General features: G+C 39.7%; 1 protein-coding gene across 2 annotated transcripts in view; it reads left to right on the forward strand.

Annotated features, from left to right (window-relative positions):
- MBOAT2 (membrane bound O-acyltransferase domain containing 2) overlaps positions 1 to 17,876 on the forward strand; it is an 85,790-nt gene that overhangs the window by 20,081 nt on the left and 47,833 nt on the right. The window contains exon 1 of one of the 2 annotated variants that reach the window (XM_052674365.1): positions 1,234 to 1,253. The exons of the other annotated variant lie outside the window; for it this stretch is intronic. The gene's annotated coding sequence lies outside the window, so the exon portion shown is untranslated. Of the gene's footprint in view, positions 1 to 1,233; positions 1,254 to 17,876 lie in introns of those variants that run through there. 2 annotated transcript variants of the gene reach the window in all.

Consider the following 17,876-nt stretch of genomic DNA (forward strand, 5'->3'; position numbering starts at 1 on the left):
TTGAAGTCCTGCTGTTCTGCCAAGTTTCTACCTTTGCGGTCTTCCTAAGGTATCTGAACTCTCTGCAGCTATTGCTTTTAAATGTTAGTCTTGGCAATGCATGTTGTGTTAAAGATGAAAGCCTCACTTCAATAATGGGAGAGGGAGAGATGTGGAAGAAAAACTCCATGCAAAAAGAAAAAATTGGACATGCCAAGAAGAAAGCAAATCTTATCTTTGTATTTTACAACTTTCAGGGAAAAGTTAATTACTGGAAGACCGGTTATCTGAGATGTGAATTAACTAAAATTAACTTTAATGCATAAGTCTTATTTCAATGATGGTGTTTAAGTAAAAAATGGAGTGGTGAACAGAGTTTCCTGAAAAGAATTTTCAGGAAAAGGGAACCTGCTTTGGCAGGGGGGTTGGACTCGATGATCTCTGGAGGTCCCTTCCAACCCCTACAATTCTGTGATTCTGTGAATTTGAGGTTATATATGTGTGGTGCTTTTCTGGCTTGGTGGTAAAAATGAAAGATGTTTAACAAGTTCTCAACTGCAGTACATTTGTATTTGATAACTGATGTGGTGCTAATATTTTTTTTTTTCTTAGAAATCCTCCTTATCCTTCTGTGTGCTTTTTGTTTGTTTAACTGCTGCTTTCCTTACAAGACAGATCTCCAAATACCAGAGAGTTTTTCCTTGGAGCAGTTGGCTACTGTTGGCTAGTAGCTATGTAAGCAAATTGTGCACAGGTGACTTACTGACAAGCTTTTTAAGGCTTCCAGGCAACATTCTCTTTTGACATAATTGTTCATTTTATGGTTGGTAAATAATGTCCCTCTGCCTGTGTGGAAAGGAAAGTCAATGACAGGGCTTGCAGTTGCTTCACTGAAGTCAGTAGTTTTCTCAGTGACCTCACTGATAAGGCTCAAGTTCCAGCTGTGACAGTGTAGAAAGTAAATCTGCTCATTTAAAACCAGCTCTTTTGAACCTCATAAATCCACTAACGTTAAGCCACGCAAAGGCATGCTATTGGTGTCTAGTGTTACCAAGCAATAGGTGTGCTATTGGTATCTAATATGTTCTGCCTTACACTTTAGGTTATAGGATGATTGTTTTATTGTTCCAGAAGTCCAGAATTGAACTACAGTAACTAATGAGGTTATTTCTGGATTTAGGGGGGGGAAAAAATCACTTAGCTATTTTCTGGCATATTGAAGTTGTAAAAAGAAAGCTCTTGAAGGACTAAGAAAGCTGGGATAACTATTAGAGGTAAGTATTTAATGAGCTTGGAGAGCTCATAGAGTTGATTTTTTTGATAGATTCTCATAATTTTGTCAAGTCTGTAGGTTTTAGGCACCTTACTGATTATTACATGGAGTATTTCTTGCATCTTTTATGAAATACCTTCGTTTCCTATCACAATTAGGTGTAATACTTTCTCTTTGGATGACTTTTTTTGAAGATTTAATATCTTTCTCCTTTGATCAGTTAATGAGGCTGTGGTGGCTTCTCTTCCTAGGTTTCATCCTAGATTTCATCTGACTTCGTAGGTGAAGTGTCTGCCAAATACCATGTAGAAATTGATCAAGTAGTTGCTGCTAGCATTTTGAACTCCTAATATTTTGCTAAAGATTCAATTTCTAAACAGTGTGTTGAAGGGATTGCCAATACAGTCCATAATCACCAGAGAAGGCAAGCAAGTAAGCTTAATGTTAAGGACTTGCAGAAATTCAGCTTCTTAATGTGGAAGCTACGATGGAGAAAAGCAAGGAGGGCCTTTTCAAAGGTTTCTCACATAAAGAGTTTATTTTTTAATCTACTTCAACAAAATGTTCATCTAAATTAATTTGCTCATCATGTTAATTGAGGCATTTCATTAAACACCTGACTGACAAATTCTGCTGCATGTCATGATTAGCTGATAGACACATTGGACTTAAGGTTACCCTGCAACTTAAATTGCTGTCAAAACTGCTACCTATTTTTAAAAGTGATGGTTTCAGTGAAATACAAAATGGATCGGGTAAATTGCTCTCACACTCATCCTGTGAGCGAGGGGGAAGATTTATTGTAAGTGTCTTTCTTGTATCTTCAGAAATAAGAGAATTCATAAGCTTAAGTGATTTTTTTGAAAGTGGATTTTGAGCTGTTTTTATTTCTTTTTGAGCTTTCGTCTCTTCCAAAGGCCCTTAATCAAGACAAATGTAGGGCTCTTTGTTCCTGTCTCCTTTTGATTTGATCACAAGTGCTGTAGAGTCTATGAAGAACATATGTGATATGGATAAAGAAGAAATTTTTTTATCTCCAAAAGAGGATCTGATGCAGCCTCTAAAATTAGTCATCAAATCTACAGACTGAAATAACAATATCTAATAACTGTAAAGAAATGCCATCACATTCTAGCGATAATTTTTAGCAAAGCTAGGGTTGGAAGCCTGCCAGTCTAATTACATTTCTTAGAAGACACAAGGACGTCCAGAGAACTGTAAGTAAGCTGTCAGGCATCACTTCTCAGTTACAAATTTGTAATTTATTCGTGGGATTTGAATAGAGATGTCTGCTACATGGGTGGCTCCCACAGGGCAGCGGCCGTAGTGTGGAGAATACCTGACTCTGAATTTGAAGTATTACAGAATCACAGAATTGTAGGGGTTGGAAGGGACCTCCAGAGATCATAGAGTCCAACCCCCTGCCAAAGCAGGTTCCCTACAGCAGGTCGCACAGGTAGGCATCCAGGCAGGTCTTGAACATCTCCAGAGAAGGAGACTCCACCACCTCCCTGGGCAGCCTGTTCCAGTGCTCCGTCACCTCACTGTAAAGAAGTTCTTGTGCACATTTGTGCAGAACTTCCTATGCTGCAGTTTCCGGCCGTTTCCCCTTGTCCTGTCTCCACTCACCACTGAAAAGAGTCCGGCCTCACCATTCTGCCCCCCACACCTCAGATATTTATAGACCTGGATCAGGTCCCCTCTCAGTCATCTTTTCTCAAGGCTGAACAGACCCAGTTCACTCAGCCTTTCCTCATAGGAGAGATGCTCCAGGCCCTTCACCATCTTCATGGCCCTCTGCTGGACTCTTTCCAAGAGATCTCTTTCCAAGAGATTAGCAGTCGCAAATTGTTCTGCATACACAAAAAAGTCCTATGTATCTGTTCCCACAGTCAGTGCAAGTAAGGTAAATTTATTTGAAATATATAAACCAGTTGAGAGCTGAAAAATCAGAAGTGTGTTCTTATCATCCAGCCAAGGATAAACTGAAGATGAGAGGAGATTCCATCTCCAGCTTCTGTGGCCTTAAATACCAAGGTGCCTTATTAGATGTATGGTAAAGGCAAAACAAACAAAAAAAACCCAAGCAAACAAACAAACAAAAAACCCAACCTGTTAATATTCCATAATTACAAAATGCATATTTTATTTAAAAGCAATTTAAAAGTCATTTTTTGTCGAAGAGAATCAGATATATCCTAAAAAGTATCAACTCCTACAACACACATAGCAATTTCATTTTTGCCTATTAGGAATAACTACCAAGCCCAGTGAATGACTGTATTTGGGAGCATACATTAATAGTTAAGAGCAAATAATAATCAGTTTTTCTGTTCAGAAGTGACATGTCTTTTCCCAAAGAGAAGGGATTATGCTCTGTAAGAGAAGATCAGTGGCCATTATATGCAACTGTCTAAGCATGAGCAATGCCATGGGTAATGCAAATCTTAAGGAATGGACTTGCAGTACTTGAAGGGAGCTCACAAGCAGGAGGGGGAGGGCGGTGTGTGACTTTTTACGTGGTCTGATAGTGATAGGCTTTAAACTAAGAGAGGGGGGATTTAGGCTAGGTGTGAGAATGGCATTTTTCGCTCAGAGGGCAGTGAGGCCCTGGCACTGCTGCCCAGAGAGGAGATAAAATGTAGGGTGGTTTTTAAAAAATATTACAGAAAATGAGTTAATGGCACTGAATGCAAGATTCCTGTTTTCCTTTAGCTGGGATCTCTTGTTTGCAGTCAGAAGTACTAAAATGCTTGTATGCAGAAGCATGCTAACTGAGAGGTGAGGCATGTGTTTCTGAATAGCAAAATATATGGTCTAGCTGCTTGATTGCCTTCCTAATTGTATGGAGTCTTTGAGACTGCTTGTACAATGCCAGATTAATTTGTTTGCAGAGAAGAAACTAGTGTTTACTTCTGCAGCAGTGTAGCTTAACTCTGTACATGCTCGAAAGGTAAAATGGTTAAAATGGAACTGTTGCAGGTAGCTGAAAGTTATTATTTGAAATAGGTGTCACATTTTTGTCAGTTCTAACACCTTTGAGAAATCTTTGTCCTTAAGTGCTGAATGCATCTTTATGTGGTTATATTGCATGTCCTGTGTGAATGTGTTAGCCATGCTCAAGAGCTCTGCACAGTATTCCTGTATCCTTCTGGCTCTACCTTGGTTAATGTGTGGGCTAAGGATGAGGATGGGGCATATCCTATTGCTCTTTGAAGTGTACTAGCTGCCTCCTGCATGTTCTTTTCAACCCCAAATTACTCATCAAAATAACTAAAACCTAAAAGCTAACGTATCACAAATTTAAAAGCAAACAGAACGGAATCAAACAACAACAGCAAAAGCCTAAGAAAGTAACAACAACAACAAAAAAACCCCACTATCCCTGTTTACTTTTGTGGAGCTTGAAAACTGTGGCTACTAGTACTCCTAAGTTCTGTTTGTTTCTGTAGTGGTTTTGATTGATTTTATTGATCTTTGTAATTTCTTGTGTCTCCTCTATTCTGCTGCCTACCTGCAGATCAAAATTCTGTATTCTGAGGAGTGCGAATGAAAAACAACAGGCAGCAATTCCCTGTATGCTGAAGATCTGGCCATTCCAAAAATAGCTGTGTAAATAGATGGCTGCCTTCAGTGGCTCGAAAAGCGCACACTTGTCGAAGCGAATAGCTGTGATGGAATTTCCTAGGAATCCTTGTGAAGCTCTTTTGAAAGCATTTGTTTTAAATAGCTCCTGCAAGTTCATCCACTTCAATAATTTCCTGTAACTCTCCTGGCGGTGTTTTGATAAGACTTAATGAGTGACTTAAAACAATAAAGGAGTAACAGCTTGATTTAACATCCTTCTTAAAGCTGAAATGTTTGAATGGAAAGGCCTTTACTGATGATATTTTTGTAATTACAGATGGAGTGAAGATTGGAACTGGGATTTTGTTACCTTTTAAAATGTTCGTAAATTTTGAATTATTTTTAAACAATGAAACACATTTATTTATTCTTCCCTGATATGTGTACATAGGGAGGAAGAAGGAAAGACAAAAAATCATAGTCTGAAGCTTTGCAAACCTTGGTGTGGCATTTGTTGCTGAACAACAGAACAAAAATGCACTATTTCTCAAGTTTGTAGTGTAGTGTTTGCCTGTATTGCATTCAGGCCTTCAATTTCACCGAAATTAAAGAGATGTTCTAAAGTTCCAAAGCAACTGCAACAAATTCTAGTTATGTACTTTGTCCTTCCAGGGAGAAATGTCTGAAGTAGCACATTTTACATTTTCCCACCTTCTTATTAATTTCTGACTTTGGTTGCTGATGTCCTTCAAGTAAAGGAGTTCTCAGAACAGGCATGATGATGATATTGCTGATATATAAAACCTCCATCATCACACTTGACAAAAACTTGGGCAAAAAAAAAATTCTGGACTTTGATTTTGAGAAGTAGCTTTGGATTGAGCATTGAGGTTTAATTGAAAGAGCCCTTTTGTTTCCTTAAACTGAATTGATGAACACATATATTTTTTTTCACTCAATGTACTTGATTTCTATAAGCAGAGAGGACAATCTTGGAAGGAAGTAGTAATGCAAAGTGGCAAGGTGCATTAGGAATCTGCTGGGACTGAACAGTTATTGCTTTCTGGCTTGCATAGATATATTTTTTTAAACTTCATACCCAAAGTGAGGGTGAGCTCAATCAATTAATCAAGCAAAAGAAAATTGATAGCAAGAGTGAAGTCATGTTTTCTGGGCAGCGTATTTGTTTGATAATCCTTGAAAGTTGTTGCATTTATATAAATACTTCTTCAAGGCACATTACTCTGCCTGTCATGCTGCCAAGCAAATTGACTGCTAGCAAATGAGCTCTGAGTCATGGTATCACTGCTGCATGGTTTATTACCTCAACAAACTATTGATGTCAAATAAATTGGGCTCCCTACAAAATGAAGTGGCAGAATAAATTGTACCTAGAAAAGTTCAGTGAAAGCTGTGCTCATCTTCAGCTTCTGGCAAAGACTGCAGCTAATAGGAGTTGATTAAAAATTCTGGTTGTATGACATCAACTGAATTGAACCAGTTGTGGGTATGATAGAGAGGGATTATATGCAAGTATTCTTCATGTTACAGTCATTTATTTCATTTCAGCATGCTTTTTAAATATTTCATTCTTTGAATTGTCTTTTCTTTGGGGCAAATTGCACTTGAGTAATGATGACAAGCTCAGCAAACAACCATTTCATTGTCCTCAATGGCATTGTTGACTGTAAATTATGCAAGTCCATTTTGAATGCAGAATTGGAAGTGGTGGTGTATGAAGTGCCTGATTTGGAGCAAAAAGATGATTGAGGAAGTGGAGGAAGTTGGCCCATTTTGATACAGATGCGTATTATTCAAATAACAAATTTCCTTTAAGGGAAGCTGGACGTAAATAAAAAGGACTGGTATTTACAAATTACAAACATCTTCATTTTAAAATCCAGTGTCATTAAAAAGGTTAAATGTCTTTATTGGAGGTCAGATGAGACTAAAATCATAGCATAGCTGAGGCTGGAAGCATTTTCTAGTCTAGCCCCCATGCTCAAAACAGGAACAACTAGAGCAAGCTGTTCTATGAAACTGAAACCTTCCTTAATATGCACATGATCCTGGATTGTTGTCATAAGCATGCCAGCCATTTCCTTTTGGTGTCTTGCTTCAATGTCTGTTATAGCTTAACATTTATTTGAGATGACTTCATGCAGAATAATTTCTTTATCTGATCTAGACTAACTACACAAGCTTTATTTTTATTCCTTAATTTCCCTTCACCACATGGGTGCCGAGCATGGTCAACTTTCCTTGAAGTTGCACAGATTTAATATTGTCAGCTGAAGCATGGTGGGGCCCTTTCAATTGAAATGAAGCAAGTAACTGAGATAATTATTTTGGTACAAGGAGACCATGTTAGGGCACAAGTAATAATCTGTTTTCTCGTCTTCCTTTTTGAGGGGAATAAAGATAAAAAAAAGAGAATGGGGGAGAAACTCAAAACAATGACTTCACCGACAAAATATAGAAACAAGTAGAATCCAGGCTGGATAACTTAGAAATATCAGAGGGAATATTTGATATTTCAAGTTTGTTTCAATTTTCAAATCATTTTCAGTTGTATTAGAAGACAAATGTGTTTTCAGTATTCAACAAGAAATTTCTTCTATGCCATGAAAGGGTATGTAAGGGATTTACTCATGCTGGCTTCAGTGTGGTTGAATTGTCTTGAGATCTTAATGGGGTAATATGCAAAGAAGTTGTGTTTCCTTGCAAATAGATCGGCATAGTTCTTATGTAGGATGCTTACAGTTCTGACAGTGGATTTCAAATTGCTGTTTAATCAATAAAATGCAACTTCCAAAGACAAGTTGTAAAATACATAAGTTGTAAATGACTGTCTGATTCCTATCTAAACTCTCACCTGTGAGAAAGTGTAATGGAGCTCTCCACATCCTGCTTCCTGTCAATTTTTGGCTGTGGTACTAAAGCAGTTTTTCTCTATATCAGTGTCTTGTAAAAAGATGCGTGTACCTTGAACAATATAGCACAGTGTTCATCTTCAGTGCTGGAGATGAAATGTGAAATACTTAATATAGACAAGTGCTAAGTAGTTTGCAGTCATTACTAATCACAGGCACAACAGGAACTGTGAAGTCAGTAGGCTTGTGAAAGGAGACTGGGTATTTCAGTGCATGATTACTTAGAGTGAATAATGTAATTTATTAATAGATTGTCTCACATGGAAATGCACGATGCATACACGTAATGCATAATTTTAAACAACAGCCATGAGCTGACTGTCTTTTTCTTGGCATTCTGTCCTTTCTGGGAGTGCCTGTCATGTTTAAGTCCACTATTTTGGAAAGTCTGTAGTAAGTCTAGGACTTATCAGTTTATCAGGAGTTCCCTTCTCCTTCCTTCCACCATGGTATCCATATCTGATGCCACACTTCATGTATGTTATGTTGAATTACTGTCTTCTGGCTTTGATATTGAGTCCTCATTTATGTTTTTGTTTTTGGTTGTTTTTTTTTTTTTTTAATTATTGCTTGTGTGAAGAGCTTTTAGCTTCAAGGCAACTCGCAGTCTATGAAATGTGAGGTGTGAATGAGATGGTGTGAGTATCGAGTACCAGTAAGATTCTCCTGTATTTCTTATAATCACAGAATGACCTGGGTTGAAAAGGACCACAATGTTTCACCTCCCTCTCCCTGCTGGCCACCCCTTTGTTAATGCAGCCCAGAACACAGTTGGCCTTCTGGGCTGCCAGTGCACACTGCTGGCTCATGTCCAGTTTCTCATCTACCCAGACCCCCAAGTCCTTCTCCGCAGGGCAGCTCTCAAGGAGCTCTTTCCCAAGTTTGTATAAATACCTGGGATTGCCCCGATCCAAGTGCAGCACTCTGCACTTGACTTTGTTGAAGTTATGAGTTTGAGCTGACTTCTGTGTATCTTGTAGAGTAAATGTATTTTGATGCATCAAGAAAATGAACTTCTTTGTTGATGGTTTTTTCTCACTGACCAGCAGTGCTCGCAGTGTGTCCAACAGTAAAGAAAGAAAAAGAAGGATCCTAGTTCTTTCTGTGTGTTCATGCTGCTCTGGAAATTCGATCAGTAAATGTTATTGATAGTATTATATTATGTTATATATAATATATGTAGTATATTCTTTACGCATAGGATATTCATGTAAAATTGTCTTGAGGTAGTTGTTTTTCTTTAGTTCATGACTGCAGTAGTTTAACTAGAAAGTTTGCCTTGGAAATTCACAATCAATATGTTTGTGGTTTCTGAAGAATTGTCTCTACAGCAACTTATTGCCAGTTTATATCGGAACAAAAATGTGAATTTGTCTACATGAATGTAGTGTGATATGGATGAAATTGTGGGAGCTTTGCAGAAGAATGGAAAAGCCTTGCTACTGAGCTGCTTGTCAGACCTCCAGTCAGAAACCAGAGGCTTTCTTGTTGTTCCTGGTTACTGGAGAGCAGAAAAACAGATTTTTATCAGATATTTGCATAAAACAAATTTTTAATCCACATCCAGGTAAGATATTTGCGTACTGAAATACCTAAGGGTTTCTAACTCTTTTAAAAGGGTTTGAAAGCAAACCATGGTTTACAGGTGGCTTCTGAAAAGTGGGTTGAAATAAAGCTTTATTCTGATGTTGCTTAGATATGGACTGTGTGGCTTTTGCAGCTGGTTAGTTTCTCTGGCACTTTTCCACACTTTTGTTTGAGCAATTAGTGTATGTGAGATGATCTCTCTAAACAGTAGAAAGATCTAAATAAAGGAGCCTAAGGCACTTAGAAACAGATTGAGTTTACTTTGAACAGCAAAGCTCTGCTAACACAGCGTATAATTATGTGGTGTATTTTTCAAACACCTTACTAAGGTTACTTTGCAATGTGGATGTGCAATACCTCAAGACTATGAAATGATTTATGCTCTTAAAAATTATCATCCTTTTGAGGTTTAAGAACTACAAAACCATTTAGAACACGCGCATAGATTGGGATGCTGTCCTCATCCAGTTCTTTTGGTAGGTGATCATCTTCCTACTGTAAGTGGTAAAACCAATGTATTTTAGCAGTTTATATGCATTGCTGGATCATGTCAAGTTTTTTGTCCGCCAGGATGCCCAAGTCTTTCTCTATAGGGCTGTTCTCAGCCAGTTCTTCTCCCAGTCTCTACAGATACCTTCTCAAACATGGCAGAGAATGACTTGGCAGCTGTTGCATGTTGTCCAGCCCCCAAAAGTTGTACTTATTCAGTCTGATTAGGCCATTTGCCTACAGTAGAGAGATTCTGCTCTTCCAACACCCCACCCAGAGGTTCAGGAATGTGAGAGGCATGGGAAGCCTGAATGCCAGTGAATCCTGAGGCAGAGAACTTGCGTACTTCAGCCTTCTCCATGTCTGGATCCAGTTCTCCCTCATTTATTAAGAGAGGAAGTGTATTCTTCTGGCCTCTATCTGATTATCCATAGCATATTTCTCCAGTGTTTTATAATCACATTTGATTTTCTTTCTGTTTCTCATCCTCAGAGTGAACATGTGAGCCAACAGCAAATAGTTTGTTTTAATTGTTCTTTCTCATTTGCTGTGCACAAACACACAGGAATACTGGCAGTCTGTCTGGTTGATTCTTGATTGCATTACTTCAGTTTCTAAGTCACAGGACATTAACAATGATGACATATGTTTAAAATGGTATTTGATGAAGTCACTGAGCAGATGCCTGATCAACCTATGTAGGTTACTTTCCTTTCATTGCAAGAAAGGAAAATTCTTGCAGTGTTAGTGTCCATGTGTGCAGAGATGATAAAAAATTGTAGTAGGTAACAATTAATGGATTATTCTTGCAGCTCATGGTTGATTTGGCAATTGAGTAGAAATAGAGTGCAGTAAGAGAAGACCAAACGACCCAAACAGAATAATAAGTACGTGAATTCTGGACTTTGTGTATTTATTGTTATTCTGACCTGTTCGTCTCTTATCTTTGAGTACTCAGGTTTTGACATTGGTTGACTTCAGCAGACCATCCTTGAACTATCAATACGGTCAGTTAAGGATTCGCTGTCACGAGGAAATTTTTGCAAGGGGAAGCATTGTTTAGTTTTCCCAGAGAAATCCAAAGTGCTTCATCTCTTAGAAGCCCAAAGGGTTCCAGCTTGGAATTCCTGTCAGATGGACAATAGTTGCTAGATGTTTGAGATGCCAAGAGCACAGAGCAGGCAGAGGCAGAAAATGGATGATAACGTCACCATAAGACAGACAACTCTCATTAAGGATTTAATAGTGAGCCTTGCCCTGTAGCAACAGGTTGACTTTGCTTTGCCAGCATCTTATTTTCTAATAGCAAAATCTGGGGCTTGGAGTTCAAGGACTGACACATACATTGTCTCTAAATTGGAGAGGTATGGATTGGAAAGATTGGCTGTTTGGTGGGCTGGTCACAGCTAAAGGGTTGTGATCAATGTTCTGTCAGAGTGGAGGCCAGTCACAAGTGGTGTCCTCCAGGGGTTGGTCTTGGGACCGGTGCTCTTCAACATCTTTAGGTGATGGCATTGAGTGCACCCTTAGCAAGTTTGTGGATGACACCAAGATGAGTGGTGCAGTCGATACATCGGAGGAAAGGGAAGCCATCCAGAGGGACCTGGACAGGCTGGAGAAGTGGGCCCATGAAAACCTAATGAGGTTCAACAAGGCTGAGTACAAGGTGCTGCACCTGGATCGGGGCAATCCCAGGTATTTATACAAACTTGAAGAGCAAACTTGGAGGGGAAGAGCTCCTTGAGAGCAGCCCTGCAGAGGACCTGGGGGTTCTGGTGGATGAGAAACTGGACATGAGCCAGCAGTGTGTGCTTGCAGCCCAGAAGGCCAACTGTGTTCTGGGCTGCATTAACAAAAGGGTGGCCAGAAGGGAGAGGGAGGTGATTGTCCCCCTCTACTCGGCTCTTGTGAGGCCCCATGTGCAGTATTGTTTCCAGGTCTGGGGCCCCCAGTACAGGAAGGACGTGGAGCTCTTGGAGTGGGTCCAAAGGAGGATTGAAACTGGATGATCATTGTGGTCCTTTTCAACCCAGGCCATTCTATGATTATATGATACCCAGAGCAGTGTTCCCAGCACCATGTCGGGGTGGCTTTTGGAAATATCCAAGGAGACTACAGACCTTCTTGGCAACCTGTTCCAGAGTTCCGTGTCCCTCATGGTATAAAAGTGCATTCTGGTGTTCAGAGGTAACCTTTTGTGTTCCAGTTTGTACTCACTGCCTCTTGTCCTGGTGCTGGGCACCACCGTTGAGAGCCTGGCTTCGTCTTCTTTGCACCTTACCTTAAGATATGTATAGATACTGATGGGATCCCCCTGAGCCTTCTCTTTTCTGGGCTGAGCTGTTCCAGGTGAACTGCTTCAGTCCCTTCATCATCATCATTGCCCTTCACTGGACTCTCTCCAATATGTCAAAGTTCCTCTTCTGGGAAGCCAGAATCAGACCCAGCACTGCAGATGTGGCCTCATCACTGCTGAGTAGAGGGGAAAGATCGCCTCCCTTGAATGCTGGTGATACCTAACCTGATGCAGCTAGGGATACCATTAGCCATTACTAGTAGCAGCAAGGGCACATTACTGTCTTAGGGCAACTTCAACATATAAGGAATTTTTTTAGCTAACAAACACCTGGATGTTTTTCTCTTAAGTTTATTAATGTATCTAAGACCATTAGCCTTGAAACAATCCTAGCTTGTGTTTGTATTAACCTGTTTAGCTGCAGCTCTTTTTCTGTCTGTTTATGTCTGGCCACATTGATTAATATCATTGCGTGACTGGTTTTCCTTTTTCATTTTTTAATACGAGTGGCACTTTAAGACATTTGCAGATTTCCTGTGATCGTGTGCTCATTTTAATATTAGTAGGGTTAGTTGCTCTTCCATCATTCAACCCATTTCTCATTCTCTTTCTCAGAAATAGAAATGTACAATAGACTTTATCTTTTTTTTGTTTTTTTTTCCCCCCTGTTTCTTACTGAAAGCTAATGCTGTGCTTGTGCATTAGAAATTGGTCAATTGGTTCAGTCAACTTGGGCATAAATTCAGATTTCTTCAAGATAATTTCCAGTGTATGCTTTGAAAATTGGATCTTAAGGGAAGAGAGCACTTACAGACCTAAATCTGTGACACTTTCAGATCCTTCACCCACCTGTTGTTGGCTGGCTTTGTCCTGCAAACTGAACTTCACTATTCTCCTGCACACACCTTCTCCCTTTTATTGGATGGATCTTCAACTTTTACTGAACAGTTGTATCTCTCTGAATTCATGGAACTCCTTGCTGTTTTCCTTCCACCCAACAGCCTCCTGTCCTGTCGTGATGTAGAACACTGTAGTGCCTTGACCTCTCGTCTGCAAACTGCCCTGCCTTTCCATGTTCTTCAGTTTATGGGTGGCATGTTCATTTTTCTTGAATTTGAACAATGTTATTTATCTTCCTGTCACGTACTTAGCGTTCCAGAGCTTTCTGGTATTCATGTCTGCTATAAATATTTTCTGCAGGTCAACCTGTAAGCTGAGTTTGAGCAGAGGAAGTCTTTTCTGGCTTCAACCAGGGAACAAGTTATTGCATGTCTTTTCATGGCTTTTGTGTTGGTGAATGTGGAACTGTATTAATAAGAGAGCAATTTACTTCCAAAAGTTTCCACGGAATATCACAAAATATCCTGAATTGGAAGGGGTCTGTAAGGTTCATCTGTAAGGTTCATTGAGTCCTAATGCTCCTGTCCCAAAGGATTTATTACTCTCCCAAGTAGATAATGGTGTCAGAACATGTGCCAAAATCTCTCATTTCCTTTAGGATTCTTTTGAAAGAGAATTCTGAAATGATTCTACTTGCTAGTGTGTATTTGTTAAATATACATAAGAACCCTTGTATGTTTTCTCTCCCTTTATGATGATCTGACACACTAGCTGAGCAAAAGCTGAGAAGAAAGAAAATGTGAAACAGAGGAGAGTTGACAGGTCTTCTGACTTTGTTAGCTCGCGTTTTAATTTGGTAGTTACTTTTCCTAGAAATGGTTTGGTGTTTTTTTTCCTTTGCATTGTGCTTTCCTGTGAAACCATGGGGAAGGTGACTTAATTTCTAAAAGGAGACTAGGAGCTTTAACCTTTAAATGTCATCGGCTATTTGGAGATAATTTGGCTCCAGTAATGAAAGATATATAATTTATGAAACTTCAGATCCCCCTGCTACTTGAAGTAGGTAAGTACTATGAAATCTAGTTTCCATGGAGTACATAATCACAGCTCTGGATCCAAATGAGTCATTTCTAGATAGCAGGAGCATTTATGGACTTCCGTGATGACCCAGAAGCCCTGTTGTTATGCACTGCAGAAATACATATGGGACACAAAGCTGTCTAAAATAAAACGTGGAGAAAGTCCAACTAGTAGTGTGGAGGCCACCATTTAAATAAAGCAAATAGTAAACTTCCTTTTAAATGATCTTAGACTTATACGAAGTGATTGATTCTTAATGGTTTCTCACTAATAAAATTTTAATTGGACATTGAAGGATTTTGCAGAGCTGAATACATTGAATACTTCCAACTTAGTTTGTTTTCTTAAATTAGAAGCATTCTTTGCTATGAGTTACTTTGGTTTTGATTTTTATTCCCCATGGCAGCTGAGGAAGATTGTGAGGACTCTGCACTAGGAATACTGGAAACAAAATTCTGTTTTTCTTACACTGTTGTCTTCCTAGTTTCTGAAAAGGAGAAAACAGTAAGACTTACGTCAGTGGATTGACACTACTGGAAGTGCCATTCAGAAGGAAGAAGCCTTCATCATCCTTCATGCTTCTCTGCCTGCTGCTGCTTTTTTTTGTTTGTTATGCTGAGGAGGACATATCTTCTGAGAATCAATGTGTGGGTGCAATTCTGCTGCAGAGTCCAAGATCTTTGCTTAAGGAGAAGGAGGAGCAAAGGTTTTGATGTAACATAAAATTTCATTATTTAATTCCTCAATTTCTTTACATCTGTTCCTGGAGTAAACCTGCTTTTTAATAGGAAATGTTCCATATGGCTTTTCCAGAAGAAAAACATGTGGGGTACATAATGTAGGGAGGGAGGTGGGGGGGGGGAAGAAAAAAGAGTATGTGAGAGCTACAACTCAGCTTAGTTTTTCTATATGGTTTTTATTTTATTTTTGCATCTCATACTGCCTGGCTTGCTGCAAAGAAATACCGTATGCCAAATATTTGAACAATCTCTAAAAAGGAGGAGGAAAGAGGAAAAAGAGGAAAAAAGGTGTTGGTTTATCTCCCTCTTGCCAAATGTTTCTGAAATTTCTGATGCTGAAACCTCATTCTGCCTCAAGAATACTGGCTTGTGTTGATCAGTAGATAAGAAGTATGACTGCCCACCCTAAAAGCGCAGCTGAACTTCTTAATCAGGCATTTATTGTGTGGAGTGTGTGTTCAGAAAGAAATACATGGCTGTACAAAATGTGAAAACTCTGTAGCACACACAACCTTGTTTGGCAGGGCTAGAAATTGTTTAGAAGAGATCTGAGTAGTACTAAATGTTACGACACAAAAACAGCTACCGTGGGTGTGTCTCATTCTGTTCTTGGGTTTGTCTTCTCAGATCATAAGCATCTGCACTGCCTTCCCAGCTGTTTTTTTTCTTCATTGCATCTCAGCTCCTAACAGACTTGAAATTATAAACACTTCAAACGGAAGCATATTTTCTTGTACACACGGGATCTGTTTTAGACAGATTCCTTTACTCTCATTTCTACCAATGTTTATTTTCTTCGGGAAACCAAATCTGATAATAGAATCATGGAAGAGGAGGCTGGAAGGGTCTTTAGACTTCTGGTTCTGGATGAGACAAAAAACAGTTTTCACATGTTTTGTTAGTCAATTCATATAGGTGCTCACTGATAGTTTGGTTATGTTGTCCTAGAAATTAGCATAAATCTAACGTAAATTTTCCATAGCTTAAACTCTTTTATCATCATTGGGGGATTTATTCCTTTGCTTTTCTGCAGCAGTCTTGTTCATGTTGTCTCCTTTCATTCCAGTAAGGACTGAACTATTTAAATCTTTCATGAGATGGTGTTTTCCAGACCTCTTTCCACTCTTGTGTAGTTGCTTTTGGACTTCTTGTTCTGTGCCATTTGGTGATGTGCTTTGCAAAAACAGGTTGAGGCATTTAAAATGCTAAGCAGGATAAAAGGCTTTTCTGTCTGTTTTGTGGTGCTGTGACTTTCTACAGATCCTTTTCTGCTGTAATGCTCCTTAATAGTTGGTTTCCATTACAGATTTGTATGGTTGATTATTTACAGCCAAAATTGCACTTTGCACACAACTTAATTCCACTCCATCTGATGCTTTTAAGCCTGCCTTCATTTTCTTTCAAGGTAATTTTTTCCTGATCCAACTAAGAAAGTATTTGCAGTTTGTATTACTGATTGGGTACCTGCACGTTTAACCAGTTTACTTACAGTTAAAGAAATGCTTAATAAATGATACCAGTTGTTTTGATTCTGTCCTGACTCAAATGCGTATCTTATACATCCTTCTGACTTGATGTCATATCACCAAAACATTTTTTTATGCAATCTGCCTATGGGTACACAGTAGCATCTCACACTGGCTGGGCTGCTTGGGATGGTTTGTTCATGGCAGTCATCAGCTTTGGGTATTCGCAGTGGTGCAGCATGTCTTTTAGTCACAGCTGTCTGACCAAGTCATTAAATAGGCTATTTTGATGTTCTGGACGTTCTGTTTTGGCGTTCTGGACAAGGTTTAAACTGTGTAATGTGTATTACGTTCTGGATATTTAGAGATACAGAATGGGGAAAAAAAATCCCTCACGAGTATTTGACACTGAGTTTATGGGTCTGTGATTTTCTGAGGTCCCTTCCCTACTTCTAAAGATCAAATCAGCATCCTCTGCCTCTTTTTTCCAGTTCCCTAGAAATATGGAACTTCCCAGTTGGGAAGGCTTCACACGTTCCATGCCCACCGCCCTCTGGTGCACAGCCTGTCCCTCACCCCCAGCTGCCCATCCCTGGCAGCTCCATGCCGTTCGCTCGGGCCCTGCTGCTGTCACAGAAAGAGGTGGTCAGCATAGTCTTTGAACCTTATTTTTGATTCTTTATTTCTTTTTCTGCAATTGGCAGCAGTGCCTTTGTGGCTTACTGGTTATTTGATTTTTATTCTTTTGATGGTTTTCTGCTTGTGGGTAGAAGGAGCAATTGATCAAAACAATTCCTTGTGAAAAGCATCAAGTGTTTGCCTGTTAGAGGCATAGCACTGCTGTGGATTGAGTATTTCTACTAAAGGCAGCTAGTAGAAATAAAGAACCTGCATAAAAGTTTAGCAACTCTACAATTCATAATTAAAGGTACCAATAATCTAAGATCACACACTGAAAATCAGAATTATAGACTGGTTGAAGTTGGCAGGGATCCATTCGACCCAGCCCTGTTCCAGCAGGGACACCCCGAGCGGTGCCCAGTACCACATCAGGGCTATTGGAGATCTCCAAGGAAGTAACCCCACAGATTTTGGGTACCCTGTGTCAGGGCCCTGTTGCCCACGCAGCACAGAAGTGCTTCTAGTGCTCAGTGGCAACTTCTTGTGTGCCAGTTTGTGCCCTGTGCCTCTTGTCCTGGCACCACTGGCAGAGCCTGGCTCTGTTCTCTCTGCACCATCCCCTCTGGTATTAGTAAATGTTGATGGATCCCCTCTGAGCCTTTCCTTCTCCAGGCTGACCAGTCCCAGCTCCCTCAGCCTCCCCACAAGGACGGCTGCTGCAGTCCCTTCATGGTCGTGGTGGCCCTTTCCTGGACTTAATGCTCGCTGGTGCTGAGTAGAAGAGAATCACACAGAGAGGGATCGTTCCTCTCAATCTGCTGGCAGTATTCTCTGCCTGATGCAGCAGATAATTGCAGATAAGTGTTTTGTTGAGACAAAAGAAGAGTTTGATCTTTCAAACTACTAGAAGTCAGGAAATGGAGAAAAATGACAGGCTTAGTTCAACATGGGAAAGGCAGGCATTGTAGTTGATTGCTCAAGTCTTCATAAAACAGTTACCTTGGA

Source organism: Tympanuchus pallidicinctus, unplaced genomic scaffold (assembly GCF_026119805.1).
Source record: "Tympanuchus pallidicinctus isolate F22 unplaced genomic scaffold, pur_lepc_1.0 scaffold1, whole genome shotgun sequence".
In the NCBI taxonomy this organism is placed as follows: domain Eukaryota; kingdom Metazoa; phylum Chordata; class Aves; order Galliformes; family Phasianidae; genus Tympanuchus; species Tympanuchus pallidicinctus.